Source organism: Scleropages formosus, chromosome 5, assembly GCF_900964775.1.
Source record: "Scleropages formosus chromosome 5, fSclFor1.1, whole genome shotgun sequence".
In the NCBI taxonomy this organism is placed as follows: Eukaryota; Metazoa; Chordata; class Actinopteri; order Osteoglossiformes; family Osteoglossidae; genus Scleropages; species Scleropages formosus.
Window position 1 is genome coordinate 9,860,552 of NC_041810.1, and position 18,094 is coordinate 9,878,645.

Here is an 18,094-nt window from a genome sequence, read left to right on the forward strand (position 1 = left end):
CACTTGGGGTGCCTTTTGACGGACTGGCGTCCCATCCTGGGTGTGTCCCCTCCCTCTCCAGCCCTTCGCCCTGTTCTGCCAGGTTAGGCTTCAGCTCGCCGCGACCTTGCTTGGGACAAGCGGCTTCAGCCAATGTGTGTGTGTTACTGTGTGTAAAAAAAGTACAAATCATGAATTTCTTCATTTTAAAATTAGTCAAAAATGAGAAACTTCATGTACATGAATGGTAATTAGTAATTATTGTGTTATTTTGTGTAAAAAAGAGAAAAAATAAATTTTAGTGTTATGAAATGGTAAACTGTAGACCAATGTATGTACTTACTCAGACTCACTACAGTAAAAAATATCCTGCTGTATAAACGATTAAATAATTCTAAGTGTCATTGCGAACACAAGAATTCAGCCGACGGACTCAATCGCAGGTGCTTCTTTATTTGAAGGGACAGGCAAGCGGATGGTCAGATACAGGTCAGTCATTTGCGAACGTCGTTCTGAGGGATAAGCATAAAAGAAACCAGGAGGACAGAAGCAGAAGGTCAAGCAACAAAACAGGAGAAGCACAAGGACTAGGGAAGGTACACGCGATGAACATGGAACGCTATAGTTTGCTCTGAGGAATTTCTGCACTCAGGAGTATCTGGGCTGCCTTTTTATCCTTTGCCTCCTGATTAGTTGCATGTGTGGTCAATTGGGCAGGCAGTCAGAGGATTCCTGCTGTCTGATGCCGAGTAGGGGGACGCTCCCAGGGACGAGGAGCTGGTTGGTCCGGGTGATCCTTATGGAAGTCTGAAATACGAACAGGGTTCAAAATGTCCTGTGCAGGCACGCAATACTGCTCCTCTGGCCCATAACCCTCCCAGTCAACCAGGTAATTGAGGCCCCCATGCCACCGTTGTGAATCCAGCAGCTCACGTACTGTATAGGCAGGTCCCCCATCAATCTGTACCAAAGGTGGTAGAGCAAAGCAGTCAGAGGTCTGGAGACCCGATGTCCCACAGGGCTTCAGCAGGGAGACGTGAAATGTAGGATGAATGCGCAATCTGGGTGGTAACAATAGCTTGTATGTGATAGAGGTCATTTGGCGGAGTACCTTGAAGGGCCCAATGTAGCAGGGACTGATCTTTTTGGATGGGAGGTGCAGCTTGAGGTCCCTGGTGGAGAGCCAGACCCTCTGGCTGGGCATGTAGGAGAGGTGGCGTCGGTGTTGATCACCTTGCTGCTTGTACTGTTGGGTGCACTGCTGCAGATGTTCTTGAACAGTTTGCCAGGTTTCGCCGCTCTCTTGGTGCCAATTGTCTATGGCTGGAATATTACTGGACCTGGGGTGCCATGGGAAGAGGGTAGACTGGTAGCCCAACGTGCACTGGATGGGGGACATACCTGTTGATGCATGGGTCAGGGTGTTGTGCGCATATTCTGCCCAAGGCAGAAACTGGGCCCACTGGTGCTGCTTCTGGGAGCAACAACTGTGCAGGTACCTGGCAATGTCTCGTTGCAGCTGCTCCACCAGGCTGTTGGCTCGGAGGTGATATCCGGAGGTAAGACTGACCGAAACCCCCAGCTTGTTCCAGAATGCCTTTAATACACGTGATGTAAACTGGGGGCCTCGGTCAGACATGATGCTCTCAGGCAGGCCGAACAAGTGGAAAACCTGTTGGAACAATGTCTTGAACGTTTCCAGGGCCGTGGGCAACTTCGGCAAGGGACCAGGCGGCAGGCCTTTGAGAATCGGTCCACAAGGGTGAGTATTGTGATCTTACTGTCAGACGGGGGGTAGGTCCACCAGGAAGTCCACGGCCACGTGGGGCCATTGGTGAGAAGGCACTGAAAGGGGTTCAAGGAGCCCAGCAGGTTTTTGTGTCTGGGTCTTAACCTAGGAACAAGTTGTGTGGGCTTCTACGTATTCCAGGATGTCATCCCAGAATCCAACCAGAATCACTCTTGTAGGAGAGACAGTGTCTGGCACCCACCCGGATGCCCAGCCGCAGGGGAGTCATGTGCCCACTGGAGAAGGGAAGTTCTCATCCCTGTTGGCATGTATTTTTTTTACCTTTGGGCTTTTCGGAGGGGCCGTGCTCAACCGTCTGCACAGTACAAAGGTCTTGAAAGAACTGTCACTGGATCGGGGCCACCACATAGTTCTTAGGCAAGATCAACTCAGGACTCTTGGGCAGTGGGTCAGGGTCGTACAGTTGTGACAGGCCATCAGCCTTGGTGTTCTTAGACCCAGGCCGGTAGGATACGGTAAACTAGGAACAGGTGAAAAATAATGCCTACTTGGCCTGGCAAGGGTTGAACCAACAGGCGGTCTGGAGATACTCCTGGTCCTGGGGGTCGGTGAGAATGAGGAATGGTTGTGCGGCCCCCTCCCACCAGTGTCTCCACTCCTTGAGGGCCAGCTCGATGGTCAGCAGCTCCCAGTTCCTGACATCGTAATTCCGTTCAGCTGGAGACAGTTTGCGTAAAAAGTAGGCACAGGAAGGAAGCTTGGGAGAATCACCTTGTCTTTGGTATAGCACTGCTCCCACCCATAATACTGAGGCATCCATCTTCATCACCAAAGGCAGAGTTGGGACTGGGTGGTGGAGCATGGGTGCAGACATGAAGCAGTCCTTTAGCTCCTGGAAAGTGTGCTGAGCTCTGTTAGTCCAGGCCAGCTGGAGACCCTTACCTGCCATGAGGGCTGTCAGGGAGGAGACAGTGGAGGTGAACCCCCTGATGAAGCGCTGATAAAAGTTAGCAAACCCCAGGAACTGCTGAAGGTCCTTCACTGTTGCCGGTCTTGGCCATTCCAACACCGCTCTAGTCTTCTCGGGGTCCATAGCCATCCCCTGCTTTTATCCTTTGCTTCATGATTAGCTGCAGGTGTGGTCAAATAGGCAGGCAGCCGGAGGGCATGACACTAAGTCAGTTATTGTGCAGAGGGGGGCATGGTGGCGCAGCAGGCTTGGCCAGGTCTTGCTCTCTGGTGGATCTGGAGTTCGAGTCCTGTTTGGGGTAGCTTGCAACGGACTGGCGTCCCATTCTAGGTGTGTCCCCTCCCCCTCCAGCCTTGAGCCCTGTGTTGCCATGACTCTGGTTGGGACAAGCGGTTTCAGACAGTGTGCGTGTGTTTTTGTGCAAATTTAAACCTCTTTAAAAGGTTAAGATAAAGTATAACAGAAATGTTGCTGATGGGCCTCTCCAGCTAGTCATTTACTGTACAGCTCAGTTCTGCCACCTATTGCAGGTAAATATCAACACCAGAAACACATTTAAACACAGCTGTTGAAAAGAAAGACACAATTCGCTGCAAACCACAGTTACTGTGACATGTTGCTGTTTCCAGCCTGCAGTCTGTATTGGTTTGTATCCACTTTCACAATCTGCTATTTAGTCAAACTATAAGGTTTTTGCCATGTAATTACTGTTTAATTAAGGTTTGGACCATAATAATCAAATTTTGGTGTATTCTTTTAAGGCCCTTTACTGAAGGGCTCACAATTTAACCAGTTTGTAAATGTATGTTTCTGATTAACAAGTTACCCCATTAATAAAGGTCAGTCAAGGACACATGTAGTGTAATGGACCACAACTGACATCTTTTTCCTTTTTCAGTGTTTGAACTTTACACTACAAGACAATTGGTTAATAAGGGGTTTAGACTAAAGTTGAATGTTGAATCTCAGTGTACCTCTCCTTTAGTACCAGACTTAAAATTCATATGGTAAACATGTTTCTTTTTTTTGATCTGAGTGGTTTACAGTGGAAGGAGGAGTCAAGTCAGACCTCAGCAATACAGTATCTGTATATATGGAGGAAACACAGAGAGATTCCTCTGATTGGTGTTTCCACACTTTTCATGTGTTCCTGTACTCCTCTCATAAGGCAATGCTGAGTGTGATTGGTGGCTGGGGGCGTGTTCTCCATGGGGGTCCAGGATGGTACAAAGGCACTCGCTCGCCCTGAGAGCTCACAGCTCAAGGTTGGGTTCTGAACTTTGCTCTGAGGACAGTTGGTTTGTGCTCATGGAGATGGAGAGCTGTCTGTTCATCCTCATGCTCGCATCCCTGCTCATGTCCACCGCAGCCAGTAAGTACCACGTTTTACTTCTGCTCCAGGGCTCCTCTCACATGTCGGGGTTTTAGGGGTCAGGGGACGACGGTCTGAAAGGTGAGGTAATTTGTAGAGGCTGTGTAAACAGTCAATATGAAATACAACTTGCTACAACACCAATGTTTTTAAGTTGCTGTATCTGAGTAAAATATTGATACGAAGACATTGAACCTCCAAACTTTTGCAGGTAGTTTAATTACTTACACTTCTGTTTATATATTTAGTTTTAAATAGGGGGTGCGGTGGCGCAGTGGGTTGGACCAGGTCCTGCTCTCTGGTGGGTCTGGGGTTTGAGTCCCGGTTGGGGTGCCTTGCGACAGACTGGTGTCCTGTCCTGGGTGTGTCCCACCCTCTCCGGCCTTATGCCCTGTGTTGCCGGGTAGGCTCCGGCTCTCCGTGACCCCGTATGGGGCAAGCGGTTGGGAAAGTGTGGGTGTGTCTGTTTGGTTTTATATGAACAGCTGCATCAGCAATTATTTGTTTTAATTTCATTTTGAGAACTTTTCACCCCTTGATAATTCTTGTTTTATAATTACTTATTGCACTTATTTATTTTTTATGAGTGTAATAGTGTAAAGAGGAAGTGTGCTAATTAAGGACATGAACTTGTTACTTAGAAGGCTGTTGGTTCTAGATCACATACTGCTCTGTGCTATAGAACTCCTCCAAACTGCTGTAGGTCTACAGGATACATGGGTCAAATACCCATAGAAGAAACAAAATTAAAATAATAATAATAATAATAAAAAACCTTTATATAAGAGCTGAACAATGAAATAGCACTTTTTTTCCCAAATTAAAACTTATTATTACTAACTGCTTGTTCATGTCTGCAGTGAACAGAGACTTTAGGTCCAGAGCCTGTTATAGATACATAAAATAAAATGTGATAATTTAATTGTTTTTGTAGTATTACTTTTAATTAAAACACATGCACTACGTGAAATTTTGTCCAAAATGCTGAAGAGAGGTGGGCAGCCACTGGCACTTGGCCGGGGAGTTTTTTGTTCCTTTCCTCCATGGCCAGTTGGCAAACTTGTATCTTAAAAAATACATTGATGATGTATTACACTGGTCTGTAGTCAACTTGTCTTTTTCTTTGCCTGCTGTATTTGTTTTTTTTTTGATTTATGCCTTTGTTCAAGCGCTCCGTGTCACTGCGTGAGAAGAGCTCTTTGTAAAAATAAATGGATGAGACAAAATGACTGAATTAATAAAAACACATATATAAAGAAAACACACAGTCCAGAAAATTTCCAAGTTTTAAACTTTAGATGAACATCTCAAAAATTGAGTCCATTTCATTATTTTTTGTAATAGTGTATTGATGAGAGTAAGAAAATGTAGTGTATTGCAAGTATGTACTTATGTGTGGAGGGTCTGGTGTTCGAGTCCCGCTTTGGGTGCCTTGTAGCAGACTGGCGTCCCGTCTGGGGTGTGACCCCTCTGCCTCTGGCCTTGCGCCCTGTGTTCCTGGGTTAGGCTGCGGTTTGTAGCGAACCTGCTCGGGACAAGCGGTTTCGGACAGTGTGTGTATGGTTATGCGTGTTTGCATCTATTAAAACTGACAAAGATCAAACTCACTCACACACACACACACACACACACACACACACACACACATTTCCAGAACCGCTTGTCCCTTACGGGGTCACAGGGAACCAGAGCCTACCCGGCAACACAGGGCGCAAGGCCAGAGGGGGAAGGGGACACACCCAGGACAGGACACCAGTCCACCACAAGGCACCCCAAGCGAGACTTGAACCCCAGACCCACTGGAGAGCAGGACTGTGGTCCAACCCACTGCGCCACCGCACCTCCTAGATCAAACTCATTGTTTTGAATTAAATACAAAATGGAACTTAGACTGTTATTTAGTTCTGATTTTATTTTGCATTATTACTTACATTATTTGCATTGCACAAATTAAAGATCAATACAGTTAATTTACAAATTTCAGTGTAATATGAGGAAGCTAAAACATTATTAATCAGTAATAAAATGAAATAAAACTGAAATTTGCTCAAATAAGCATTGAAAATATAAATCACATCTAATTTTAAATGATATAAATCATACATCTAAATGTCTGCAACATAATTTAATATTCTGACAAATTTGAAACAAATGTACCACATTTTTTGTATCTAGAATGAAATGCACTTACCGAATTGCTTAAAGAAAACAAAAATAAAAATGTTTATAAACCATACATCTAAATGTGTACATTATAAATGTACATTTTGTATTATAAATGTATGACCTGCTGCATACTGGAATTTTGAGGCCGAAAAATGACATTAAAAGGCCAACAGGTATAAAAATTATACTGATCTCTTGTGTGTTTCTTTCACACGCTGTTACACCTCTTACATTTAACTGTGTTTCGAATCTCCTTGTAACTCTGATCATATCAGAGCTTTTTGGAAACTCAGTTGAAGCTCAAGCTGAAACATGTAAAAGACTCCACTGGAGTCTCTGTTTCTGTGTCTCTTCTTCCAGACAGTGATGTGAGGCTGGTGAATGGAAACAGTCCTTGTGAGGGAAGAGTGGAGGTTCTTCATCAAGGACAGTGGGGAACTGTGTGTGGTTATGACTGGGATATAACGGATGCATCAGTGGTGTGTGAACAGATATTCTGTGGATATGCTGTAGCAGCACCGCCATTCGGACACTTTGGAGCAGGAACAGGGAAGATCTGGCTGTCATGGGTGGACTGTGGAGGTTCGGAATCAACGCTGAAGACCTGTGAACATGAGGGGTGGGGTGAACATTATTGTGTACATTATGAAGATGCCGGAGTAATCTGCTCAGGTAGGGGACTCTTCTGTCTTATTGAATTTCATCATTTATTTTTGATCCAGCTCATTTCTCCTGCCTGTTAATTTATTACTTTTTGTAATTTGTCCATTTCCTCACTTTTCTGAATTTTCTTGAAAACATGAAGTTAGTTTTACGTTCAAAGTCACAAAGAGGACCTAAAGTGTTTGTTCTGCTGTAATTTGTCTCTTTTCTTTAATTCCTCACTTTTCTGTCCAGGAAATACTGTTGATGTGTAAAATGTCTTTGTTTTGTGTTCTTGGTAACTTATCGATTATTCATCAATAACTCGCTCAGTAAACTCGTGGCTCCGTTCATCATGTTTCGATTTGACCCTGGTGTTTCCTTATAACTTTATGTGTTTTGTCAAGTTATATAATACAGAATTTATTGTTTATGTTAATTAATGTAATACTATGTGTTCTATGTAAGTCAATTCATGAGTGTTTGTGCTCACAGTGTTGGATGGAATGTATCATCTTTTATTCTTTTCAGTTTCACTCTTTTCTAAAAGGAACATGCTCTGTATTAGACACGTACATGTCTTTCACTAGCAATCTTAACAAAGGTGCTTCATACAGTACAAAAGATCCAAAACACTGGAGAATCCCCCTGGGTCACCCCCAGAACCTCCTGCTGCGCCCCACTGTTAAGGGGTTACCTGTGGAACTCCCCAGAATTCCATTCTTGAGCACTGAACATAAATAAAACGACAACCAATCAGCACAAGACACACAACTATGTACACACGAACACTAATATCAACTATTTACACGACGCTGGTATAACTCCCCTCAGCGCCGTGACAGTATATATCTTGTATGTTGTTTTGTGGGTGTTGGTGCTCACAGTATTTTATGGAATGTAAGTTTTGCCAGTTTTCTTCTTTCCAGTTTCACTCTTTTCTCTTGAATAAATGGGACAAATTGTTACTGAGGGGCGAGTTTAGCAGCCTCTCAAAGTGTACATGGAACATATTAATTTTTAATATCAGTCCCAGCAGTGTTTGAATACAGTGTGTTTGTTAGGTTCAAGTGCAGGTTCCTCTACTGACTGAGCTCTTCATGTTCAGCTACTTGCTCAGTGTGATGAAAACAGGGATCTTTCAACGTCTCCACTTTTCTTTAACACACAGAAAGATCCGTGTTTCCCGTTAGATTCCAGTGTTTCCATACATTCATAACTGTCTCTTTATGTACAGGAAGGGATTCATATTTGGAACAGAACCAGTGATGGTTTTCCTTTCCATATCTGCTGTTTTTCTTCTCAGGTTTAGCTGTACGCCTGGCAGGGGGACCTCACCCATGTTCTGGGAGACTAGAATTCCATCATAAAGAATCATGGTACACAGTGTGTGACCCCGACTTTGACCTCCAGGACGCAAAGGTTGTGTGTCGACAGCTGGGCTGTGGGACACCTGTACAGGTGCAGGGAGCAGCAGTTTTTGGTAAAGGGGACGACCGGGTGTGGAAGAACAAGGTTGAGTGCGGAGGTGATGAACGTGACTTTGGTCAGTGTGTGAGATCATCCACAGAGGACACAAAGTGCACTCATGACACTGATGTGGGACTGGAGTGTTTTTGTAAGTGTTTTTGTGAAATGTCTTAATTTTGAAGTGAAAGTGACAACTTAGCATCTTTTTACCTCCCAGTATGAATAGTAAAAGGAGATGATGGTGTAAGATTAAATACAAAATGTTTATGAATATTGAGAAGGATTTTAGAAATAAAGTAATATTACCAATTTTTCTTCAAAAGTATATGTCTTCTAAGAATAATCAGTAATTTTATGCCCTGGATTCTTTCTGTCAATTGATATTTAAATTTCAGCTTTTTGAAAGTGTGTTGTCTTTTCATATTTCTTGTATTTCAATTTTCTCTAATCCCCCTGCTCTTTACCCAGGGTACACAAACTCCAGCCTGGTGGACGGCCCAGACTCCTGCTCCGGGAGGGTGGAGTTACAGTACCTCACTGAGTGGGGCACAGTGTGTGATGCATCCTGGGATCTGAGAGCAGCCAATGTCCTCTGTCAGCAGCTGGGCTGTGGGAGCGCTGTGGCAGTGCCAGGACAGGCCTGGTTTGGAAAGGGCAGTGGCCCCATCTGGGCTGATGTGTTTGAATGCCAGGGGCAGGAGACACACCTGTCCCAGTGTGCTGTTTCTTCATTGAACCGAGCTCCATGCTCTCATGGACATGATGCAGGAGTCATCTGTAATGGTGAGGAGTGCTGTGCTCATCACTGTACTGTAGGAGAGGGGTCACAGTCACAGGTTTGTATGGAAACATTGTTCTGTAGCTCAGTTCTGTTAACTGTAAAACTCATTACAAACAATATACTTTACACAGAATGGACTGCTGGTGCTGTAAGATAACCTGTAAGAGATGCTGATGTTCCTGCAGGATCATCTCTCTCCAGCCTCAATGGGACGGTCCGACTGTCTGGAGAGAGTGGCTGTGAGGGTCAGTTGGAGGTTCACTACCAGCACACCTGGAGCAGAGTTCTCCTGGACTCCTGGAGCATCAGGGAGGCCTCTGTGGTCTGCAGACAGCTGGGCTGTGGTTCTGCAGTGAGGATCTACAGCTCCTCCCTGTCTGGGACAGGGGATACTGATGTGTGTCTCACAGGGTATCAGTGCTCTGGGACTGAGTCTCACCTGGTCAACTGCAGTGCTCCACACACACTCAAGTGCAGTTCCAGTCCATATGTGTCCATAGTATGTTCCAGTGAGTACACATGAGTTCTAAATTATCTTCATAATGAATATTGTTTGGATATAGATGGATTATCCTGGGTATTTAAAGTTAATTCTGTTTTACCAAAACATGGTACCTCCTTCCCTGTGTACTTTCTTCCAGAACACAGATCCTTGAGACTGGTGGGTGATGAGGGCAGCTATGCAGGGAGGCTGGAGGTGTTCCACCAGGGCTCCTGGGGGACAGTGTGTGATGACTCCTGGGACCTGAATGATGCTCAGGTGGTGTGCAGGCAGCTCCAATGTGGGACGGCTCTCCGCTCCACCTCTTTTTGTCCAGGAAATGGATCCATCTGGCTGAGTAAAGTGGGCTGTGTGGGGAACGAATCATCTCTGTGGGACTGTCCCTCTGTTCAATGGAGAAACCATGACTGTGTTCACAAGGAGGACGTGGGAGTCGTGTGTTCAGGTCAGTTTATTTCAGGGCTTAAGGCCTTACAAGCACTGGATGCATTTTGTGAGGGAATTTTCATATTGTCATATTACCTTACGCTGGAAGATTATCGGTAGAACTGAAATAAAGTTAATATCATCTTTTCTTCCTCTCTATGAATTTTTGTTGCCAGGAAGTGGAGACATCCAAGCATGGTCTTGGACACATGGGAATTCATATCTTCTTTACTTCACTGTCTCGTTGGGTGTTTTTTCTTTTCCTCCACTGGCCAAAGGTTTACAATTCAACTATTATTTATTTTGCTATCCCTCTGTGTACTGTCTTTACATGTTTGTTGTTGTGACCCTATTTTGTTCTGACATTATAGAAAAAGACAAGTGTTATTTATAGACTGAGAATTTCATTATTTTTCAAGGAAATTTTCCTTTTGTGACCATTTTTATAACTAAATGCAGCACTTCGCGTTAAACCTTGTCACGAAGGTCATACATGAAATGAATTGAATAGAAACGAATGAACTAGAATGCAGTATTTCCATGGCAGTATTCTTAATGTGGGGCAGCAGTCAGCACTCCTGCTTCAAAATATGTGGGATATTTAGGTGAAGGTTTGAATCCAGCTCAGTCTGTGTGTTGTTTACATGTTCTACCAGTGTCTCCACGGGTTAACTTGTGGTGCTCTGGCTTCCTAAAGGTTCAACGACATGGAATTCAGGTGAATTGGCTACTCTAAGTTGTCCTTATTGTGTTTGTGTGTGAGTGTCTATGTGTGTGGCTACCCTCCAATGGACTACTCCCCACACAACCTTTTGCCCATTGATTCCAGGATGTTCTCTGGACTGCAGGAGCAGTAGAGACCCTGAGTAGGGATAAGCGAATATGGAAAGTCAGTTTGATTATTATTAATGGTGCCCTCTTCTTGTGCTTTATATAAATAGATGTTGGACAGCTGGTAGTGAAGTGGATACCTAACTTTACCCAGCTGTATAAACTGGTGAATAATTTTAGGTAACAGTGTTGTAAGTTGATTTTGAGAAAAGTGTCAGCTAAATGAATAAATGTGAATAAATAAAACTAGTACTAAAATATAAAATTGAGTCCTAAGAATGAATGAAGAATGGTCTTGTTTAAAGGAAGCCACATAAATTTTGGCTTTTCTCTCAGAACCCACAATTTTGATCTTTTTCTCTCCCATGTCAATTTTATGAAGTTACCACTGGTAGAGTCTATCATGGCTCATTCTAAGGATGAGACGACACAAGACGACAGACATATTGCTGACTCAGTCGACTTTAATTCTCAATCATTTTGAGCCGTAACGCGTTATGAATCAGTTTCATAGCTCTGTGTTTACTACGGTAGGGTTAACGCTGTTTCCAAGTTTGACATGTACCCAGTGCCTCGGGTGGATAAACTCTTAGATCAACTGGATACAGCGTATTTTTACTGAACACAGGTTCTACTGATAAGACTACTGAGAGATCACTTTGTTACATTGTATTTTATTACTTTAAATTTGATTTACCATGGGTTCTGAAGCAATATAGCGGGTGTGGATGATCGGTAGCAGGAGTAATCTTTTCCTGGTTGCGCATAAATAATTTGGTGACTGACAGATTCTCTGGGGGGAGTGGGAGCAGTGTTGGTATTTGTCATCATAGGTCTGAGTTTTGACTTCGCTTTTAGCCCTTTTTAGTCACACAGGGGGTGCGGTGGCGCAGTGGGTTGGGCCGCAGTTCTGCTCTCTGGTGGGTCTGGGGTTTGAGTCCCGCTTGGGGTGCCTTGCGGCGGACTGGCGTCCCTTCCTGGGTGTGTCCCCTCCCCCTCCGGCCTTACGCCCTGTGTTGCTGGGTTAGGCTCCGGCTCCCTGCGACCCCGAATGGGACAAGCGGTTCAGAAAATGTGTGTGTATCCCTATATACTCTGATATAAAAGATGACCTAGTGACTAAAAAGGGACACACACACACAAAGTAGTAAACAACTGCTGCAGGAAAGGGTGTTAAAACAATATTTGCAATTGTTAAATGTTCAAGTTACTTATGTCATGAACTTTAAAACATTAGCAATCTTTTTACAGCCACCACCTGCTTTGTAGGAATCGTTTAGCTTCATTTTCACATCCTCACTCAGTTGCTTAAAGGAATGCATGGTTGTTGAATGACAGCCCAAAGTTTGGAGTGTCAGGAAATTTATTGTTTATTGATATTATTTGTCAATAGGTGACAACTCGTAATGGCTGTTAAAGCCTTATGAAATAATTAGGGTCCAGGACCTTGCAAAAAAGTTTTTATCACTGAACAAGAGGAATGGCATCCAAACGTTTGCACATACCACAATTACTTTTTTTTTGTTTGAGTGCTTTAAAGTTAATGAAATATATAGTAACTGTGCAATAATATTTGCAAATATGCTGTTTTGCGCACATTTCCTGCAGCAGTTTTTTTAACTACTTTTCACTTACAAAATTAGCTAGAAATGTAATTTGGCCAGGGATTCCAAACACCTGCATAAAACTATATATATTAGTGAGTATGTAAACAAACACACACACACACACACACACACACACACACACACACACACACACACACACACACACACACACACACACACACACACACACACAAGTCTGTCACAAGGCACCCCAAGCAGGCCTTGAACCCCAGACCCACCAGAGAGCAGAACCTGGTCCAACCCACCATGCCACTGCTCCACTGCACCCCCATATGTAAAAACAGTAAATGAAATTATGCATTATAAACCCAAATCCACAGAATTATAGGGTCATATTGTATGTACTGTTTAGAATCAGAAACTTTGTTGAAAACCACAATTTTCCACCACTTACAGGTGGATACTTCAAATGTCTTTTAGTGAGATGATACCTCCTGCAGATAAAAATTACTCTGGCAGGTATGAAAAACCGTTTGGCTTCCATCTGTAACAATGTGATCTGAGCTGAGAAACCACACGAGGAGCTCGCAGCTGCAGTGCTGTAAACGGTCCAGATGAGAGACAGCAGCCAATAGGGAGGAAGAGGATGTTGGTGATAAGAGTGTCAGTTAGCGTTCCTGGGTGTGGGCGGTAGCTGCTCGAACCTCACACATCCTGTCTTCTCTCAGTGTGTGAGGCATCAGCAGAGAGAACTTCATGTATCTTCTCTCTGAGGACAGGACTGAGTGTGTGTCTCCTTCACAGGAAGTGTCCTGTCTGAGGATGTGCCCTCTGGGTATGAAGATGTGGAGGACAGTGAGGGAGACCCCCTCTCAGGTAGGGGCTTGTTGTGTTTGTGTGTCTGTGTGTGTGTGTGTGTGTGTGTGTGTGTGTGTGTGTGTGTGTGTGTGTTGTAGTTCAACTGGGACTGTTAGTGACAGTCAACCTGGTAACATTATTTCCTATTATGTTCTATGTTCACATCTTTCTGTCATGTATTCTCTTTTTATGTCTTATTTCAGAATGTTTTATTTATAATAAAAAGGCATGCACGGTTTTAACTTTTTATTACTCTCAGGGACAGATGAGAAGAAAGAATACTATGATGATGCTTTTCCTATGGAGAAAAGTGCAGGTGGTCTGTCAGGTGGGTTTCTGTTGGCGGCTGCAGGTCATACCACGGTATCACTAATGTCAGTGAATGGTCTTCAAACATAAACAATTATAATATAAAGTTCCAGTCTACATTGATAAAACATAAATATAATCTAAAATGAATTCTTTTCAGTTAGTAAAGACTGAGTTGAAGTGACACTGTACAACTGCTCTTAGACACAAGCGCTTTTTCTCCCTCTGTTACAGAGGATCTGCGTACAGGAGACACAGCAGAGGACTATGATGATGCTGTTACCACAGGACAGAGTCCAGGTAGTTTGTTAAATATATTAATGTGTTCAAGGTTTTATGCCACCGCAATAATGTTTGTAATACACAGCATTTGTATCGAGACTTGATGTTCTTAATAGGAATCGTGATTTATTGATTACATTAACAAGCATTTCAAATTATATTAAATGTGTCTTAATACATTCTCCCTTTATAGTTTGCTGGTAATAGTTGTAAGAGTTCTGGTTTAACTCCACTTGGATTTATGTAAAGAAAAGTATTTCATTGCAGCAGAAACTTGATATGTTAAATCTGAACCACACAGTCTTTCTGTTCCAGGTTCAGCACTGATGGGGACAGAAGACACAGAGGAGGACTATGATGATGCTGTGGGTGTAGAACAGAGTCCACATGTGTTACCAGGTGAGTTTCACACAAGTGATGGAATAGAACATTTGCATTTATTAATTTTAGCTGATGCTTTTCTCCAAAGCAACTTGCAATGTTAAGGTTAGAATTATTTACCCATTTTTACAGCTGGGTAATTTTACTGGAAAAACTTGAGCTAAGTACCTTGATTAAGGGTAGAATAGCTGTAAGTGATGCTTGAACCTGTGACTTTTGGTCTAAATGGCAGCAGGTCTAACCACTATGATACCAGCTGCCCCTATTCTTGTCACATGTGGTTTTCTGAACCACACTGCATGTCCCGTGTTATTCCATCCCTTAATGTATATGTGTGCACTAGAGGTGGGTAGTAACACATTACATTTACTTCCTCACTTCTACTAAAGTAAAATTCTGGAATTTTTTTTTATGTTTCACTGTAACTTTTGACATCAGTACCTTCTTACTTTTATAAACGTATATCTGTAAAGAAGAAACATGTACTTTTACTCCATTATATTCCTATCACCTAGTTTCCCTCACTGTTTTCATGTAATCTTCCAACTTCTTAAAATCAGTTGTCTTTTATACCACAGACACAGTAGACCCTCCATAAAAATGGAAATTTTGTAAGATTTTGTTATAATTATTCTTGAACAGAGAGCTATTGTGTAAATTGCTCCTGTTTTATTACTTTAAACATATGGACTGTTGGAAACACAAATGGGTTTCCTATTTCATTAACATGAACATAGCACATGTTCAAAAAGTAACGTATTGAGGTGAAAACACTATAATTAAAATAATTTTCTCTTATTTAGTGGAAGTAGTGTGTAGCGTAGATTGTCTCTTGGCACTTGGATGGTGGGACTGGATGTGGGTTAAATCCCTGCTCAGTCTGTGTGGTATTAATGTGTCTTTCTTGTGTTCTTGTTAGTTTCCTCCAACAGTCTAAAGACGTGTGTTTTGGGTGGATTGGTGACTTTACATTGACCATTGTGTGTGTGTGTGTGTGTGTGTGTGTGTGTGTGTGTGTGTGTGTGTGTTACATTGCTCTGGTGTATTGATGGATGAATGTTTTTAGAGAGGGGGGCGTGGTGGGTTAGACCGGGTCCTGCTCTCCAGTGGGTCTGGGGTTGGAGTCCTGCTTGGGGTGCCTTGCGACGGACTGGCGTCCCGTCCTGGGTGTGTCCCCTCCTCTTTCAGTCTTGTGCCCTGAGTTGCCGGGTTAGGCTCTGGTTCCCTGTGACCCCATATGGGACAAGCGGTTCAGAAAATGTGTCTGTGTGTGTGTGTGTGTGTTACATTGCTCTGGTGTATTGATGGATGAATGTTTTTAGAGAGCTCAGTGTAATGTGTCTAACATTCTAAGTAACCTCTAACAAAACTGTCACCTAAATACTGCACAGTAATCATTGGGTGTTGCTTTGGAGAAAAGCATCTGCTAAATGAATAAATTTTAATCTCTACTCAAGATGTGGAGTTAAATACTAACTAAAACTGTTCTAAAAAATCTGTAAAGGTATACTGACATGTTAATACATGCAGCTAATATGCTAATTTCACATATCTTATAAACATAAGGTTAATGTTCAGCAGTTTAAATTTAAAGAAATTTTTGTGCATTTTCCATTCACTTTTGATGATTAACTGATGTATTTTCAAAGATGTAATTTATTGAAAATATTATTTGAAACTGTGTTGTACCTGTTTACATTGCTTGTATTTCAGAACATTAAAAAGCTTCATATGAATCAATGGAACTTCAATATTTCAGTCGTCTTTTGACCTGATGCTTTTTTACTTTTCATTTTGGAATGAGTGCTTTTTACTTCAGTAATTATTTTTGAAAGTATCTTTAGGTTTGTTTGAAATGGCTGCACTGACCACCTCTGGTGTGTACAAGGATGTGTGTCACTGTGTCACCTACTGTGTCCCTGTAGGAGAGAAAGCGTTAACCACTCTGCCCCCTGGTGAGGGACCCCCTGGTCCTGACCACACTGACTATGATGATGTGGGAGACGGAGGATCGTCTGCAGTTCTGGAATCTATGTGTGACTCGGAGTCTAGTCTGAGTCTGAAGGTCCTTTTACCCAAAGTTTCAAACCAACAGGCTCATTAAGATCTGATGCTTCTAAAGTAGCTGGAAGCACAGTAACCTTTGATTAAATTTTCTCTTTTCTTGTCAAAGTGTTTTTTCAGTCTTGGGGGGAGTAAATTTTCATAGACCGTTGTAATAATACAGATGCAAATTGAATTTTTTTACCCTTATTCTCTAGTTCACATTTGGAAATATTTATTGAAATTAAAAGAAAATTTGACAATTTCTGAGTCCGTTCTGTTTTTGTCTCATTCATGGTTGAAGTTATTAACTAGGTATTAACAGGTTTTTATAGCAACGGTACAGCGTACATGCATGAACAATTTCAAATTTGTACCAGTTTCCTTTGGTTAAATTTGTGCTCCTCCACTTCGCATTCAGGCTTCTGTCACAAGGAGGTTCTCTGGTCTCAGGGTTGCCCTCTTCCTTGGGGCCTCTGGCATCACAGCAGGCACTTTTCATTGGTTTTCAGATGTATAGCATGCTTATAGTGTTTAAAAAAAAGCATCAAATGAAGGTAATGTGAAACAGTAAGCAATTGATCATTTAACACCCAGGACAGCTCCCCTTGGGGACAGACCATTGCACCATCAGGAGCTGTCCTACATGGACAAATGGATAAGCATTTCCTCATAAGAGAATCTCCATAAATACTCATGAGAAATGCTGGTGGAGTTGATCTCAAGCAGAAAGACAGAACAAACGTGCTCTTGTCATGCCGTCACAGGTGCACGACAGCTCAAGTGTAGCTGAGAGAAAGATCTGGATACAGATATGTGGTTCTTGAGTACAGTGAATTCATCATATGTCCTTGTATGATCCAGTACACATTACACAAGTCGCTGCATATAGGGTTTTTTTAAGTTTTAAACATTAAACAGATAATATAATACATGCTTTTTGAGTACGCAGGAGATCGGGAAAAAAGTGAGTCTGAAAAATCAAGGACCACCCAGCTGGCAGAGGAGTGCAGCTGTCTGGTTGGGGTGTAGCAAGTGGTCATGTCTTGTAGGTATTGGGGAGCAGATCTATTGATTGTTTTGTAGGTTGTAACCAGATTGAGAAGAGTAGGGGGCCCAGCACTGAGCCCTGTGGAACACCAGTTGAGAGAGGCTGAGGGGATGGCAAGGAACTGCACCAGACCACCTGCTAACAGTGGAGCAGAAGGCAGGCAAACCACCACAGAGCAAGGAGTGCAGGGCGGATCAGAAACAGCAGTGTGTCTAGGACACACCAGCATACAGAATACAGCACATGCGGTGCATGGAGGTTAGTGGGGTTTTATATGCGTTGGGTATGATTGACGGCTGGGTATGGCCAAGGCCAATTTTCTGCAACTTCTTACCTCCGTATTAGAGTGGAACTGTATGTAATGTTTAGGCAGAAAATATTACATATTGCAGTGGTTCCGTATGTACTGCCAATAGTACTTAAGACACATTAAATATGCAATAAGTAACATTTAGAAGCGATTTTGCAATGACTTCATTTGACATTTTGACCAGGAGCTTCCAAATATACAGGTGTAGCTGTCTAACTACCTCTTTCCCCGTTATTCCTGTTCATATTAACATACAGCAGTCTGCTTTCTGTGGAGTCCTTTTGTAGCTCACAGGTGTGATCATCATGAAAGAAGCTACAGTGATTTCCTTGCTGTTGTTCAGAATACACTTTCCCAACTGAGCTAATTGTTGTTACAGTAAATCTCATTTTTCAGAATGATA